The 19,206-nt window shown below is 31.5% G+C and overlaps 1 pseudogene; it reads left to right on the top strand.

Moving 5' to 3' along the window:
* The first annotated feature begins 6,894 nt into the window (after positions 1–6,894).
* On the top strand, positions 6,895–9,876 carry LOC113724557 (indole-3-glycerol phosphate synthase, chloroplastic-like; annotated as a pseudogene).
* The last annotated feature ends 9,330 nt before the right edge of the window (positions 9,877–19,206 follow it).

The raw sequence follows: 19,206 nt of genomic DNA, 5'->3' as shown, positions 1-19,206 counted from the left end.
GCAAAGATATACAATAACTAACATGCTAATCTAGATGAATAATTACCTCAAAAAAAGTACTAAAACATCTTAATCCACTCAATTCAAAAAAACAATAAAAAGTAATGAAGTACATACTTTAGATTTGCAGCCAAATAGTTTTAAGTAGATAGTTAAACATATTGACAAATCAAATGAAATGAAAAATTGCCTAAATGGAATCATAAAAAAAGTAGTAAATGATTTAAAAATTATTGTAACTAATAGTTAAAACAACAAAAAAAGTAGATGCAATCTATTAATGAAAAAATTTATGCTGACAAACTTATTCTAAACCACAAATAACAATTAACAAATGTGATCTCCTCCCTATCAAGCCTATCTAATATGGGCAATTAAATTAAAACACTAAAAAAAGTATTGCACATACAACTTGCAAGATTACAAATTTCTTACAACTAAAAAAGTGGATTAGCTAAAGAAAACAAACATATTGAGAAAGATGTTTGCAAAATGGGAAAGAGTTGTAGCTAATATAGCAACATCTGAATTCAATAGACTATATGATTGTAGTGGAACAAAGTTATAAGTAAATGAAATGAATTTGAATAGATGGGGGTTACTCTAGTAACGGCCAAGAAACCAAACTTCTCTACTAATCAACATTAATTGTGTCTTAACATCTATATATCATAAGTTTGCAAATAACTGTTGAGAAAGGCTTTAAGAAATTAAGAGACTTAGATGTTAATACAATTAAATGATTAAAAGGATTTTTATGTAATTCTACTAAAACACAAGCTGAATTCAATTGTACCGAATATTTAATTGGATATCGAATACTGTCACATGTTAAACTTACCCATAGTTTTAAATGTCTGAGAGGACATTTAAGTAATTATAAAAAAAAACCAAATCAGCTATAATGATTCATATTCAATACTCCAATTACATTTCAAATACTCTCATATTCCCAAAATAGCCCCATTCTTGCTGTTGAAATCTTTTTCCTAAACTCATTCTTATATAATACAAGGATATCATCATTATTAGGGAGAATTATAGTTTTGGTGCTTAATATTTGGCCTGTGTATTAAATTGGTCTCTACTATTTTAGCCAAAATAAATCTGGTCCTTAAAACTTTTGATTTAGGCAAATTTAGGATAATGAAAAATCACAATAACCAACAATCAAAATCAAATTGGCTTCAGTCAAAAGTTTTGACTTTGTATATTTAGTCCCTAATGTTTGACATTTCGACTTTTTATTTTTAGTCCCTAATGTTTGATAGTTTGACTTTTTATTTTTAGTCCTTAATGTTTGATGTTTCAGTTAATGTGGTCCCTTAAATTTCAAGTCATTATAATTTGGGGTTTAGAGACAAAATGAAATGTGAATTCAATTACATATATGACAAATATCTTCCTAAGTATAAATTTTGTTGAATACATTACAATCAGATGACAATGTACGAATAATTTATAAAATAAAAAAACAAAAGGAGATATCTCTAGTGTTAATATAAAAATTTATTATCATTATATTGCTAGTCTACTACACAAGTTCTTGCATGACTTGTGCACATAGGACTTAAATTGCTATAGTTAGGAATTGTAATTGTAAAATCTAGTAAAGATAAATACTATATCAAGTGCTTTTAATCATTATTAATTAATTATCAGTTAATTACTAATAGCGTAAAACAATAATTATATACATTATACCAAATTTGGGATGGATTATACAAAAAGGAAGAAATATATGAGAAATTAGTGTCAAAAATAAAAAAAATGTTTAATTAAAATTCCTAGTACCCATTTAATACAATTTCACTTTAATTCGCATCTTATTTTATCCTAAAACCCTCAATATCACTATTGAAATCTAAAGTGACTAAAATGATTGAAATGATTAAAATTTCAAACATGATGGACCAAAAATACAAAGTTCAAAACTGTTGACTAATGGCAATTTGATTTTGACCATTAGTCATTGTTGAATTTCCATCAAATGTCCTAAATGTGCTTAATATTAGAAATTTTGGAGACCAAATTTGTTTTGGCTAGTACATTAGGGATTAATTTAACATATATGCTAAATATTGGGGACTAAAACTACAATTCTCCTTTATTATTATTGTAGATTGCCAGTAGATTAAGTTTGAACATACCATAACAAGGATAACCCTTTCTTACATACATACTTGTCTGAGGAAGTATAAACTTTTCAGTATTCAAATAGAAATTTGAAATGAAACTTGTTTAACAGACCATAGGAAACAAGATTCTTCCTAACTCTCGGTACATCAAGAACATTAATAAGAGTTATAATATTTTGACAAGTAAATTCCAAATTCAACTTCACTTATTCCTGCAATGGGAGCTGTGGCTGAATATTTTATGTAAAGCAACTATTCCATTTTGAGTTGGTTTCATAGATTTGAAGAATTCCTTATTTTTGCATATATGTTTTATAGCCTCAGTACTATTGACCAACTAAGCAAAGCCATCTTCCATAAGGTTCACCTTGAAGATCATTGCAATTAGCCCTTTACTTGCATTATTGCATGTCTCTTACTTCTCATTTTTAGCCTTCTTAAAAAGTCTATATTTGGACTTGCAGTGTCCACGTTTGTTGCAATAGCAGCAGTTTCCTCTCTTATTCATTTTCTCGTTATTTTAGTGATTCTTGTACTGATCATCTTTCTTGTCTCGCGACTTGCTTGACTGTCCTCTTCAATCACGTGTATTTTGGTAGAAGAATCTGGGATCTCATCTTGTGTTTCCTCCTTTGCATGCGAGTTTCCTCCTCAACTCACTACAAGAAAATTGGTCATTAGTGACAACTTTTCTCTGTGACGAAAAAAAGTTGTCACAAAAGGGGATTCTTTATTGACGACTTTCTAACTCGTCACCAGCCTCTAATGGGAGCCAACTCATTTGTGACGACTTTTCTAAGTCGTCACTAGTAAATTCCCGCCAAGATTTAGCAAGAGCGCGGGAGTGTTAGAACACACAATAGTGACGACATTAAGAACATCATCACTATTGCTTGGCCTATATACGGACGACTTTTTGTTGTCGTCACTAATCACTAAAAAAACTAGTTATTAGTGACAACATTTTTTAGTGATGACAATAAATGGTCACAAAAAGAGCTTCTTTAGTCGCGACACGTAAAGTTGTCACAATTGCATCAAAGCAACTAAATGTTTAGTGACGACCCGTTATTTTCGTCACAAACTACACTGCAAGAAATATGGTTATTAGTGACAACATTTGCTAGTGACGAAAAAAGTCGTCACAAAACGTGTTTGTTTAGTGACGATAAGGACAGTTGTCATAATTGCTCAAAGCAACTAAGTCTTCAGTGACGACCTTGAAAAACGTTGTCACTAAAATGATCTATATAGTGACAACTTCTAATATCATCACTGTTACTCTACCGATTCGGATTTAGTGACAAGAATTAATCGTCACTGTTTAAAGTACTTATTTCTAAGTCACTTTCATTAATTCTACTGTGCCACCCTAACTTTTGCGATTTAGCCCCAAATGTTGTAAAAAATTTCATTAATTCCATTATGATACCTTAACTTTTACAATTTAGCCCCATATGTAGTACACCGATTTCTTTAATTCTATTATTACTCCCTAACTTTTGTAATTTAGCCCCATATGTAATTCACCAATTTCATTAATTCTAATTTGGCACTCTAACTTTTGCAATTTAACCCCCATATGTAATACACCAATTTTATTATTTCTATTATGGCACCCTAACTTTTACAATTTATCCCCTATTTTTTTATTAGGAAATTGCGAATGGTATCTTGATAAACTATGCATAAATATTTTATAATTTTCTCAAACTTAAGTAATAATTTGTTATAAACTCTAAAGATATATCTTTCATTACAATAGTTATAAGGCAGGCAGGTCTTTTTATCAATGGAATAAGAAATTTATGCCAGATTTATCCTTTGTACTACATGCCAAGTAGTATTAGCAAAGGAATAACAAAGTACTACAAAGTAATTAACAAAATAGCCTTCAGGGAGTGTAGTTTATGGGCAAATGAGCATTATCTATTCAAAGTACCAGCTTTTTATGGGCATTTTACTCTCAAACATATAATTTATGATAAATTTATAAATATTTGTAAGTAAAATTCAAAAAGTGTTACACTGATTTCTTACAAAACGAAAACTGGCAGGTTATCTTTTCAACATAAATTAAATTTTTTTAAAAAAAGAAATGGCCCATAAAGTACCAACTCTTTGTGGGTTTCCTCCATTACATGAACAAATATTCTGCTCTTTATGGGCATTTCACTCTGAATCATTTAATTTATGTTAAATACATAAATATTCGTAAGTAAAATTCAAAAAGTGTTGCACTAATATTTTTATGAAAGGGAAACTGGTAGGTTTTGTATTTAACATAAATTAAATATGTGAAAGCAAAAAAAAAAAAGAAATTACCCATAAATCTATGTCTTGCAAATCTATACTAGTAAAATAGTTTCAAACAAAATTAAACATTAAAATAAACTGTAATTTTTACACATTAAAATATCTGTAATTTATACACATTTTACAACTACTACTTTGTGTTTTCTCTGTAATGAATTTTTTAACTATTGAGAACTTAAGTTTTGTCTTGCAAATCTATACTAGTACAATAGTTTTAAACAAAATTAAACATTAAAATAAATGTTTGAAAAAGAACAAAAGTACATTTATCACTTGCAGTAATGTAGCAAAATTTTCTCAACCATTATCAATATTTTCACAAAAGTATTAAAAACTAGCAATTGACAATATTAAAAACTAGCAATTTAATTAGTGACGACTTTTCTTGTCATTATAATCTTGAATAAATTAGTGATAACATTATGTCATCACTAAATTTTCTTTGATTTTGACTTAACAATAATGTCTTATTAATAGCATTTGATTATTTTTAATGAAAGTCTGTTATAACCATAGAATTTGACTTTCGTTATTTTCAATTAATGATGTACTTTAGTGTTGCAATTATAAAAAATTGCAGGGCTAAAATATTTGCAAATTATAAAAGTATATTTTCACTTATATGTAATTAACAAATTTTGCCACCTATATTGATGAAAATTTGCGTTTTTGTACTAAAAAATAAAGAATAATACTATAGCAATAAAATCTATGCTTCAAACCAAATTAAAAATAAAAAAAAAGCATGATGATTGGTCTCAAATGTTGGGAAAATGATTATTTTTATTAAAACTATGTTATAACCATATAATTTGAGTTTAATTATTTTCAATTACATGATGTTCTTTAGTGCTGCAATTATAAAAAATTAGTATAAAATATTAGCAAATTATAAAAGTACATTTTCAATTATATGAAATTAACACATTTTGCCACCTATGTTGATGAAAATTTTTATTTTTTGCTAAAAAATAAAGAATAATACTATAGCATTAAAATCTATGGTTCAAACCATATTACAAATCCAGAAAAAAAAAACATGATTTTTGGTATCAAATGGAGGGAAAATGAGTGAAGTCAAAATTTTGATCAAATCATAGTGAAAGCGCCGCGCAACAAAAACAATATCCAAAGCAAAGCAAAGACCAAAGCAGCGGAACACATTCTGAAAACAAAAGCAACGGAACACTTGGTCTGAGTTAAAGCAAACAAACAAGCTTCTGCACTGAGCTGAAACAGAGCTTCCGAGCTGAAACACAAACTTTCACCGAGATGAAACAAACAAGCTTCTGCACTGACGGCTGGGAGCAGAGGGTCTGGAGGGCTGATGAAGCAAGAGAGTTGGCGGCTGGTTGAGTGAGGAAACAAGAGGGGCAAGAGAGAGAGAAAAACAACGGCGGGGAAGTTGATGGCTGAAGGTAAGAAAAACCAGAGAGAGTTAGGTTTTGACAGACGGGGAGAAAGAGGACGGCGAGATAGCTGAGAGAAAAACCAGAGGAGAGGAGAACTTCGAGAGAAAAAAGAGAGAACCACCAGCGGAGAGAGTTAGGAGTAACGGGCTGGGGGTTGCTTACGGCTGGAAAAGAAGGGGCAGCGCTGAGTGAGAGAGAGAGAAACAACGGCTAGAGGGGGCGGCTGAAGATTGCGAGAGAACAAGAGAATAGAAGAGAAAGTAAAGGGGGCGGCGGATGGGCTGAACAGAAACAAAAGAAACAAGGACGGAGAAAAGGGAAGCGAATCAGCACAAAACAGAGCTTCCGCACGGCACCTAATACTTTCACCCACACAACAAATCCGTTCTTTGGCTTCTCACTAGCATCACCATGGCTATCCAGCATTAAAGGGCAAGGTTTTCATTGGAAAGGTTCGTTTTTCTCTCTCTTATACATTTTACCCAATTTTTCCAAATCCCTAATATTCTACAATATTTTTTGCAAATTTCTGCCCAAAATCTCGAAGCAGCTCTTGATTATTAGATGCTATCATAGCTATGTTGTTATTTACTTGATCATTTTCTCCAATTGCTTTATGGCCCTAATTTTGATAATAGCTTTTGGCATATACTCTAGTTTTCTTCGTCAACCATATTATCACATCACTAAATGACTTTCTGATCTTAGCCGGTGACCACAATTTCATTTAGCTATGGTTTGTTTTTCAATTTACTTGACCGAGCTCAGGTAGGACATTAGGAACTGTGATGAGTCAATTTCAGGCTAATTGTAAAGCGCATAGCCATCAGTGGAAGCTTTAAGGACTTTCACTAACCTGGAATTGGATGTTCTCATGTTTAGTTCAAAGTCACGTATTCCTTAAAAGATATGAGCAATTTGAAAACCTGTCTTTCTTGTTAGTAAACTGATTATGCTCAAAGTCCCCTTTTTCCTCAAGATACTCCAGATTCTAAGTTTGTTAAAAGGAGATGCTAAATTTATCTTTAATGGATGTTAAAGATGCTGGTGGAGAAGGTCTATGCCTTGTATTCAAGTCCTTACAGATGCATGCCTTTTTTCCTTTTTGCCCCCTCTTCTTTTTTTGCGAGACTTTTCTGCTGCCAATAGAGTGGTGCACAGAAGCTAGAAGTACCTGTTCAGTGGTATGCAGTTGTCATTGTGCATTGCCCTTGCTTCTGTTTTTCATTTTTTTCCCTCCCCTGTAACGTTTTCTTTGACCTTGAAATCCCATGTATTCTGTGCATTACTGAACACTTCATGGTCAAAATTTGTATATGTTACAAGGTTTGATTGTACAAAAATAGAGCATATGAGTTTTGACTGCATGCTCTTTTTTTGCCGTGCAAAAAAGATTGATCTTATATGGCTCTGTAAGTATAATGGGAGTTGATTGGTCAGTATGTGAGGAACTAAAGCAGAGAATTAGATAAGGAAGAACTGGAACTAAATCATTTTGTAAGATTTTAAAAGGCTTGTATGGCAGATTACAGTTATCAATAAGTTGGAAGCTTCATACAGGGAGACTTAGTTATATTATATAAAAGCTGCTTGTTCTGGTTTGATTAGAGAATCTTTTCGTCCTATAGCTGTTTGCTGGTTTATTCCTCTATCAGTGGTTAATTGAATAGGTTACTGTGGGTTATAATATCTGAATACAATTCTTAAGATGTTGACAGTGTTATCTGTTTGCATTAATTCTTGGTTGTCTATTATAACAGGTTGAAATTGCTAAGGCCTATGAAAAAGGTGGAGCAGCATGCCTCAGTGTATTAACAGACCAGAAATACTTTCAAGCAAGGATTTAAACTCTTCAGTCATTTGGTGACTTTTTTCTTCAGGGTCATATAAGCCTATCTCTGCAAGTCAATGTATTTGTTTTTAAGTTAATTCTTACTGCTAATTATCATCACTACTTTTTTGTTTCTGTGCTCCATAAAATAAGGGAGGCTTTGAGAATTTGGAGAAGATAAGGAATTCAGGAGTGAAGGTATTTTTTTTCTTCTTGATGCATATTTCTGCTGAATATTAGCTCGAAGTATTATTTTTGAAAGTGATTGCTGAAACAATTTACATGTGCAGTGCCCTCTGTTATGCAAAGAGTTTGTTATAGACGCTTGGCAAATATACTATGCTCGCACAAAAGGCGCAGATGCAATCCTGTTAATTGCTGCTGTTTTACCAGATCTTGATATCAAATACATGACTAAGATCTGCAAATTGCTTGGTTTAACACCACTTGTGGAGGTATGGTTATTGTTTTCTTCTTTCTTTCCTTTTGCTGTCTTAACAATTAGTAGAACTCAATTCCCTCCTCACTTTTAGTGTTAGATTTAGGACGTTTAAGTCAGGGTAATTTTCATTTTCTTGTTTGTGATTTGTACAAAAATCGGAATATCAACAAAAATCTGTAATGATATCTCAAGTTTGTTTTTCGTCTTCTTCATGAAGAAAAAATTTCTTTTTTAAACATATGTAGGTTAGTGGTCCTTCTGTTCTCATGAAGGCTGTCTAATAATTATCTTGGTACTTTACTTGAAGCAATTTTGGTTTTATTTTGTTTTTCTTGTCAAGTAAAAAGTTTGAAGTATCAATGATTTTGACCTTTGTTTGTCATATCTCATTTTTTAGGTACATGATGAGAGGGAGATGGGTCGTGTTCTTGGGATTGATGGGATTGAACTTATTGGAATAAACAACCGTAACCTCGGTATGTTTCTAAAGAAAATTCTATATCGATCATTTAAATCTTCTTCTTCTTGATTGTGCATTTAAAGTTTGATACCTTGATATTTTGATTCTGAAGCTGCTATCGAGTTTACATTCGATTGTAGCTGTATTTGGACAAAAATTAGTTTCTTGTATTCTTACTAACATCGATGAGAAGGCCTAAATATTTTCAAGTAGCTAATCATTTGCTGAAGTGTATATCATTTGCACTGTGATGCTATAAATAATAATACCAACAAATTAATTCTGTTATGACAATCCCCTACTTCCCTTTTTTTTAAAAAAAAAAACTTTCTAGGAATTAACTTCTTCGACATACTTCCGCACGGCACCAATTGCTAGATGCCAAAATCTGGTGCTGGATACTCTTCCTAGTTATATCTCGTCTTGCTTAGTGCTGATATTCAATATGGTTGCATGATATAACCTTTTTTCTTAGAATGGTAGTTCGTAAACAATCAGTCAGGAAAAAATGAGTTAGGTAACAATGGGTAAAGGTGCTCATCTTGAGGATGGGTGAGTGGAAACAAGCTATAAATCCGAAAAGAACAAGGATGAAGATGATAAAAAATGCACAACCTAGAAAAAATGTTAAAAGAGCAATGAGTAGCTTACAGAATCAGTACAAGTCATTTGTTGGAGTCTTGCAAGTTAATTTAGCTTTGTCTATTTGCAGAAACATTTAAGGTTGACATCAGCAATACTAAAAATCTTCTTCAAGGAGAACGTGGGAGAATAATCTGAGAAAGAGGCATAATTGTGAGTATCCTATTTCTGCACTTTTCTCATGCCCTTTAAGATTTCTCCTTCTTTGTTAAATTGTTGACAGAGGCACATGACTGCCTCATTACATATTATTTTGTCTAATCACCAATGTATTCATTTTCCTGTCTTCAAAATCTTTAGGTCGTTGGTGAGTCTGGACTTTTTACACCTGCTGATATTGCATACGTGCAAGAAGCTGGAGTCAAAGCGGTATGTTATGAATGTTTTGTAGGAAAGTTGTCTACTTTTTCTACTTCCACAATCATTTCCCATTCCCTTGAATGTATGAGAAGGGCAGGAAAAGCTACAAGCAGGCATCGATTCTAGTTGTAAACAATAATTACTGTGGGAGTCCAATTTAATTGTTCAATAAGTTGAGCTATTTAAAGAAGAAGAAAGAAAATAAAAAAAAACTATTTTAGAGAGCTCTTTTGTTGAGCTTATGCAGTGTTGTATTTGTATAGATTGGACTGTGATTTCTAACTTCTTGCTGGTGTTGTAATATGTGGGCCCAAATTATATGAGATTCTTAATGAATTGTAATTTTTGTCTTAATAATCTAAGTCTCATTACTTGTTCTTTATTATTGTACTCCTCCCCTTACCTACTTCTTTTACTCTTTTATGACAGATAAATGCTATTCATACTAGCTTTTGGAAGATATCTATGGTTATGGTTGAAGAATGTTGAAGACAAAATTGCCTTTTGCTCATGGAGTGGTTCATTTAGATGTTCTTCAATTTCTTAAACTGTGATTGCTTTTGTAAATGTACCTTATGTACAAGTGATATTTTGGACAAATGTTATTTTTGTAGGCATTAGTTGGGTAATGTACACTTGAATTTGGCATTTGAGAATGCTATATTATTACCATGTAATCTAATGCAAATACTTTTGGTTATCAATCGTTCATGTTTATTTATATGGTTTGTTTAAAATCAATGATTTAGCAATGATTACAGGCCAAATTATGACTATTAAGCTATTGAGAAATTATCTAATGACAAAAAAAAGTTGTCACAAAATAGAAAATAAAACTCCTTGTCACAACAGAGATTGTCACTAAATCTAAGTTACATTTGTGACGACAATTGTTGTCAGTAAAATAGTTATATACAATGGCTTTCGGTGCTTTTTAGTGACGACTTTAAGTAGAGCATTTTTGACAAAAGATCAAGTCGTCAATAAAACACTTCCTGATTATCGTCACTAATGACCACTATTTAGTGACGACAATCAGGTCGTCACTAAATAGTTGTCATTAGTGACGATAATCTGAAAGTATTTTATTAACGACTTGATCTTTTGTCAAAAATGCTCTATTTAAAGTCGTCACTAATGACAACTATTTAGTGACGACATTTTAGGTCATCACTGTTTACTTTTACCGACGGGGATTTAGTGACGACTTTGTGACGATCAAAAAGTCGTCAATAAAAGGTATTTGTGACGATATTTGTATGTTCTGTGATGACTTTGTGTTGTCACTGATGAACAATTTTCTTGTAGTGACTCTTAAGGACTTGGCAACACTTTCAAGACAGATGTCTTCTCTCTTTATATTTCGTACTTCTCTTGAAATCTTTTCATGTTGGAAACAATTTGTCTATTATGGAAGTCACAGCAATGATTTCATCCATATGCATAAGTAAAACGGTTCAAAATTTCTTCAAATTGCTCCATAATAGGTCTTGCATCTATCATTTTATAATTGTTAAAAAGAAGAAACAAAGAACTTCTTGATTGTAGTATCCTCTTGCACACATTTGGATTTGAATTGTCACCGTGTGGTAAACATCAAAGAGTTCATCACTCATTTCATCAAGGATGTGGCCTCTCTAAATTTAATAATCATTGTCCCATTTTTGCTTCTCTTCAGTTTCTTTAAGAGATTTTTCGTCTCCTTACTATCCCAACCACCTCGATGCAAAGAAATATGGACCAATATTGGATAACAATTTAGTTATTTTTTATCTACATTTTTTGGTTTAAAATTTTTATTTTATTTTATTGGTTAAATAGTTATTAAGAGTGCAAGAGCAATATTGTTAATTTTCAACTTTTAATAGGGACTGTGGGTGATGCATACTCAATATGTATGCATATTTTAGGAAAAAAGTAAATAATGATCGAAAATTGTGTTGATAACGGAGAGTTAAAATAAATGCAATCCTCCAGTCAGGTGGATTCTTGCAACATTTAAAGCAAGGAATATAATTATAGAATAATAGAAATGGAAGGTGATGTATTGAAGCAACTTTGATTAGTGGGTAGAGGACTAACATGGGAAGAGTGTAGCGGTAGTTACATAGAAGTGGAAAGTTTAGTAGATAAGATGTATATGAAATGATACTGAATTTTGGAAGGGTCTATTCAGAAAAATAAATAATGACACTTATTTTTAACATCAAACCTGCTCAGGCTTTATGCATAGAGATATTTAGTCTTGTCAAGCCTACAGTAGAGGTAAGTGAAATTTTAAAACTTACAAAAAAAACTAAATGATATTATTAAATATCTCAGGGGAGGTTTTTGAAATCACCCTTGAAAGAAACAGTTTTGGAGTTAAGATGCAATTTGTTCAGTACTTTCTGGGCCAAAATAAAACTTGACGGAAAAGTAGGTTAAAGTGCGATTTTGAGAAATAGTCATCTTCCCCTTCGATGCAATGGCAGATACTCAAGTTCAATCACCGCTGCCAAATCCCTGCTTATCAGACTATTTCTTGCCCAAGAAATCCTTCCTTTTTTTTTTTTTTTTGGCCTTTTCGCTCTATTCATCCTTACGGCCTTCTTTTTATTCAATTTAAACCCTCTGACAAGAAAAAGAAGGTCATAATCGATACCTTAAATAAAAGATCGAAAATTTTTTGAGCAACTGCCTCGTGCATCTCCCAACAAATTGAACACCCCATTCAGCCCTAGGTGTGCCCAAGTATTCCCTTCAAAACAATTTTGAAGGGATCCATATCCAAAACTTGACTCTGTTTGAATTGTACAGTTTTCTATCAAAAAAATTATATAATTCGTGAATCGTATTTTCATTTGATATGTTTCAAATTATTATAATATTTTTTTAAAAAAAATTTAAAAAATAATAATACAAACGGACCTTAGTTTCACTGTGAGTTTGTCGTTTCTGGCTTACATGCATATAGGTGACAAGACGGAGGAACTGATAGGAGTAGAAGAGGGAGGGGAAGGATAGAAGAGATGAATTCGGATGTTTTGGAAATTTTTTCTTTAACCAGTTTTACAGGTAGCCTATCCCAAAAACAGTTGTTTTGTATTTTCTGACCAACAAGGCAACGACGCGTCTTGTGTCCATACTATTTCAGAAGCATCCGCAACATAGGTAGAAAAGGGGCCAAAAAAAAAAAAAAAAAGCTAAAAATTCAGTAGTGTCTTTCCTGTCTAGCACGTGATGCTTGTCGGGAACCTTTTCGTTCTACTTTTATTGCGGCAATTCTAAAATGAATGGAAGAAGGTTAAAAGCTGCTACATTCAAGTTATAAGGCGGGGAAAAACATTTTTTTTGTTGATGGCCGGCGATATTGTTGCCGTCCACTTTTTAATAGCACAGTCAATTTCTTTTGAAATAGTAACAATTTCATGCTTTTTTAAAAGTGTACCCAACCTGTGACCATTGAGGGGCATAATTACTACATTTTTAACAAAAATTTGGTGTGGGAATAAGAAAGGCACCATGGATGTTCCGTTTCATTTTTTTATGACACTCTCTATCTTACTTTTTATTATGTTGTTATCGGTGTATTTGGGTCAGGCAATCCGTAAATTGGCAAGTTGGTAGGAAAAAAAAAAAGAAAAAGATGAATAGTTTTAAAAAGGGAAAAAAAAAATCAGCTAGGTGAACATTCCAACCAGGCATGCACTATCCACGCAGTACATGTATCATCATAAATTGCTGAGCACAGAAAGTGAATATGTCTTAGTAGTTCTTGATACTTAAATTAACTTTGGTTTGATAAAATTAAATGATCTCCATTGGATCCTTAATAAACCAAACCAAAACAAATAAACGGTCAATTCTTGTATTCTCTTATATTTTGGTTGCGTGGGAGGAAGATGTCTTGCGTTCACACCTGAATGATAAACTAAAGAAATCCTGTCTTCACTTTGGTAATTGTTTTGTAGCAATTTAAAATGGACGTACAAAATCATTATGAGCTTTGAGCAAATTATCCTTATTATTACGCGTACGGCAGACCCAAAAAACAAAAGAGTTAAATAGATAATAAATATTTTTTGGCCCACAATTTAGTTATTGATATTAGTGGGTAGGCCAGGGCGTAGCAAGGCCAGGCCCATGCTAGTTAAAAAGGCTAAAAACCACCACCAACTCGGTAGACTTTTGGTTTAATCAACTGCTACATTCAAGTTGCACGGCGAGGCCAACATTTTTTTCTTGATGGCCAGATATAATGTAGTCATCGTACACTTTTTAATAGCACAGTCCATTTCTTTTAAAATAACAAATTCATGAGTGTTCCCAACTTGTGACTATTGAGGGGTATAGAAATAGTCATTTGTCTAGCGTGACTGTAAGACTGGAGGTTCCCAAATAAAAAAAAATAAAAAAAAAAAACAAGGCGAAAGGTTGGGGTACTTGAACCAGGCATTCTGCAAAATAGGCAAGTTGGCTAAAAAAGAAAAAGACAAACAGGTAAAAAGGAATTCACAATGGTTGCCGGTTGCCTTCCCCGTACAAGAATGTTGATGATGCAAGTGTAGGTTGCTGGTTGATTTCCTCGCACACAGGAACGTTGACGCGATAATTCCTATTCTACACCTGATTTGCTAATCCTATTCTACACTTTCACCTGATGGTGAAATTTTTAGGACAGTCATTCTCTAGTGAAATTTTTAAGAAAGTCTAGAGAAGAAATGCAAGTCCAGAGAATTTGATCCTTTGACTTATATTTAAGAAGAATTAAACTTGGAAAAGAAATGCAAGTCAAGAGATTTAATCCCTTACACTACATCCAGTGTTTTCAGAACGGGATCGGATCGGACCGACCGGTTCAACCGGTTGGACCGCGAATCGGACAGGCCAACGGTCCGGTGTAGAGCTAAACCCGGAGAGTAGTCAAGAACCGCTGGAAACCGGATGACTCGGACGAACCGGAAAAACCCGCTTAGACCGTGAACCGGCGGTTTTTGAAACTTTTCAAAATGAAATTCCAAATTGTAGCTGCCAAGAGTCGAACACCAAACCTTGTGTTTGTTATAAGAAGCCCTTACCACTGAGCCATAGGCAACGGACATGAATTTTTTGTGCAAATATCTACTTAACTTATTAAATGAAAAACTAAAAACACCCTAAACCTAAGATACATCAAACTTATTTCTTTGTATATAAAACATATATAAATGCAAAGATAGTAATAATTGTTAGTATATGTATATAAATAATAAATTAGGTGTATTAAATGTGTTAGGACAACCGTTAAAAAAATCCTTTAATAAAATAGCTTTTTCAAATTATTTTTTAAATTTTTGTAGAAAATGTACGACAACGATTTAATATGTGTAGAATAAAAATAATCAAGAAATAAATTTGTGAAAAAATAAAAAATTAAAAAAAATGACAATCTAATTTGGTAACTAAATTGAATTGTTTAGATAAGTTATTGTTTTCAAAAATTTTAATTACATCAAAAACACTTGTGCTTTACATCACAAATATATTGTTGGTATATCTATGTTTGTTAATGTACTCCCCTTGATTATTAATGTAATCCCCTTGATTTTTTAATTTGTGAAAATAAATAAAAATACTTAGACTTTTAATTTCAGTTACAATCTCACAATAAAATAATGGTTGAAATGCAATAATAGATAGAAAGATTGAGTAGGGATATTCTTGCTCAATTGACATTGTAGACAAGTATTTAGGAAAAAAATTGATAAGTAATTATTATTTTAAAAAATATTTATAATTACACTGTACACATTCGTACTTTACATCATGACTCCTTGATTTTTTTTAAATTTGTGTGAATAAACAAAATACTTAAAAATTTTAATTTCAATTACAATCTCAAAACAATATCGTAGGTAGTAACATTGAATAAGGATATTGTTACCTAACTGACTGGTAAATAAATATTAAATAAGGGAACATTGATAAATAATTGGGCGCTAATAACAATTTTCTAGTGGACAAAAAATGTGAATATGGAGAATTTTTTTCTTTCCAATGAATATGGACTGAGTGAGAAAGTCAAATGGCCGAATTGAAAACACAAATTTGAAAAAAGTTAAAAAAGAATTATTTTTTTAACCCAAATTATTTAATTCTACAACCACTCACTTTTATCTCATTTTTTATTTCTTATCAAGTTTGCATTTCTATTTTCGATTCTCTTGACTTCCTTCGAACTCTAAACTTTTTTTTTAAATTGCAATCTCTAAATCCTAGAGGCATAAATTTAAAATTTAAGTTTACAATGTCAAATCCTCATAGACGTGAATTTTGTATAATTTCAAAATATTGTGATATTTTTGGGATAGATTTAAGATTATTTTGGTAGATATAATTGAAATTGAAATGAAATTTATTTGTTTTAACTTATAATTTAAAAAATTTATTTTTGAAAATCCAAGTTATTCAAAAATAGTAAACTTTTCATCATATAAAGTTTTAAATTAGTCTATTGCATGTCTTATTTTGTGCATATATATATTTATATAAATTATTTTTTAAAAAATTCATTAAACCGAGGTTGAACCGGTCCGACCGATTGAATCTCGACTCTTTCACTTCACCGGTTCAATTGACGGTCCGGATTTTAAAACATTGACTACATCTAAAGAGAGCCCCAAGCCTTTTCCTAATGACCAACTATTCCGGGAATAGTTGATTGCCATGCAATACATGTATTTTCATAATTTGCTGAGCACACATCAAGGTTTTTGACAACGTGGGAGATTTACCCGAGACGGCCTAATTTCTACACTATTGTCTTTTGCCGGGGGGACTGCACGAGAAACTAGGCAAGGCGCAGGGGATAGCGAGTGCGAGGGCGGGGGAGCCATTTGGCATCGGGTCTCCTCCCAAACAGCTCCGGTGCCAGCCCTAAGGACAAAAAAGTGAACACGTGTTACTACTTGATGGTTAATTAACTTTGGTTTGATAAAACTATAAATGATCTCCATTGGATCCTCAATAAAGCCTGTCTTATATATATATTTGGTTGCGTGGGTGGATAGAGAAATGTGGGCCTGTTTTTCACTTTAATAATTGTCCTGTTTCAATGCAAACCAACCCTTTCACACTTGAAGGATAATGCAGATGTCTTTTATCATGCAAGTGCAGGTTGATTGTCGCTTTCTTAGTGCCATAATGATAATGGTTGTTTGCTGCAGTTTTTAGTGGATATTTTTTAATTATTTTTTTAAAAGTTGATTCTTCTTGAGTAAATGCAAAGTTAATGAATTCGTTGTTTGTTTATTTTCCATGACGAAATTACCCTTTTTCTTTTTCTACTCCGGTCTTCACCAAGTCAACCGCCCTCAAAATGTTGGATAATGGTATCCCCGCCTTGATTCAGAGAGAGGAAAAGTCTGAAGTAACTATCGTTATGGTAACGAAACTGTTTTTACCTGATATAACAGGTAAAAATACTTTTAGCGACCATTTGATTACCTGTTATACCGGTCATCTAAATAAAATAGTATCTAAAATTTTGGTTAGTAAGTTTTACATAAAAAATAGTAAGTTAACTCAATAAATTAGTAACTTTTATGTCTCAAAAAGTAAATTTGAATAAATATGGAACTTACTTTTTTTTTTTGAAGTAAATTACTACTCTATATCTGAAACTTAGTTTTTGGAGAGTAAGTTTAGTTCAAGTAATAGTAAGTTTTTATAGATTAATAGTAAATATTGTTGATAGAATAGTAAATTTGGTTAATCATCAAAACTTACTAGTTTGTGGTATAAATTTACTATTTTACTTAAAGAAACTTATATGAAACAAGTATTAGGGAGTTTATTTGAAATAATGCTAAGATTTTTTTATTAATAATTGAAGCTTAGTATTATAGTTAGTAATTACTCGTAATGTAAATGTATGATACACAATTGTACGTATCATTTATAAATGTTATATATTTTAAGCATTTTAAATATACTATGAAAACTTTTTTTATTTGCATATGACCTTATAAAATATGTAAGAATAATTTGTCATATTATAAATTTTGAATTTGTGAAAGGTTAGAAAGTTTGGATGACAGTAACAACAAATCTTTCGAGTTATATATAGAATTGCACTTATTTGTACATCGCCATATTTTCTATAGATGAATTTTATAGATAAATTTTATATAAACTGTTAAAATTATGAATTCACAAACGACTAAATCTGACTACTTTATCGCATATATTAGTCTAAATGACTAAAAATTTACTGTAATCATGTGCACGTTGATTGTTGAATTGAAATTTCCTTTATTACTAGCACAATTTCTTCTAATCAAAGCAAAATAAAATCAAATAGCTTTTCCTTTTGTATGCAGTAGTTATGCTTAATAGAAAATTATTAAACCATTTTTACAATACATAATTTCTCCTAAAATTAGTAACATTTTCCATGACCTCTAACCTTGTCAATAATACTAACCACCGACATGTAGATAATCTTAAAAGCAAAAGCCATCAATATGACAAAAAAAGAATGTTTTCCGGCTAAACGAAAAAAATTGGGATTCTATATAGAATCGAAGAAATTCATCATAAACGAGAATGAATTGCAAAGTTATCACATTTCTAATTTCATGTGCATCCAAAATTTCACGCAGCATTAGTTTAGAAAAACTTTCCTTTTTCACACTAAGGTACCAATTCCAGTCTCTACGTTTCTTTTATTTTTTCTTTAACCATTAAATGGGGTCAAAGTTGTTAGCAGTAAAATACTAAATAAATTTAATTCCATTTCAAACTCTAGTTAATTGTATACTAATATTTTACACCACAATCAATTGAGCACCAATTTTTCTTTTTTTAAGTAGCTATTATTTATTTTATTACTTAGGTTAAATATTTACATATAAAATAATAGCAATAAAATGCCAATCCTCGGATCAATGGAACTTCAATTATTATTAATAAAACTAATTTTGCATTGATAAAAATTAGTCTACAGAATGAAAAGTCAATGGCAACAATTGCTAAAATATAGCAATTTTTAATTATGGGAAAATAAACAACTAAGTTCCCAAAATATTTCACTTTTATTGTTTAAAAAATCTCAACTTGTTGACTAAATTCAAAATAATTCTATTGTCAAAAATATTTTTTCTCAAATTAGCTTTCATGATTAGATGTGAGATACAAATATGGTAAAATATCCCTTATACGTATGTCATGGATATTTTAGACTTTTAGTAAAAAAAAAAAATTTTGTTGTTAAAATAACATTGTATCATAGTGTACTAATTATTTTAGGACCATTTTATAGTGTCATGAATTTTCAGTTTCAATCCGAGACTGAACGTTTTAACATTGCAATGGAATTGGTCCTACACCCTAAGAATTTGTGGGGATTTCTTCTACAAGATCATTTGCAGAGAAGATGAACAATAAAAGTATTCATAGTTGGGAAAAATTATAATTTATCTTTGCTATTTCTAGCTAAATTCAGGCCTATGGAATTCAGGCCTGAGAAAATGTATCCTCATTTGGCCGAAAAGGGTATCCCGAAGTTGTAGTTCAGTAATAAGCCATTACCTACGCTACATATGAGACTGAAAGACTGAAAACATACATTTTTTTTTTCAGTT

The sequence above is a fragment of the Coffea arabica genome, chromosome 2c (genome assembly GCF_036785885.1).
Source record: "Coffea arabica cultivar ET-39 chromosome 2c, Coffea Arabica ET-39 HiFi, whole genome shotgun sequence".
NCBI classification, from domain to species: domain Eukaryota; kingdom Viridiplantae; phylum Streptophyta; class Magnoliopsida; order Gentianales; family Rubiaceae; genus Coffea; species Coffea arabica.
The sequence above is the reverse complement of the archived record's forward strand: the minus strand, read 5'-3'. Positions and strand labels throughout refer to the sequence as shown.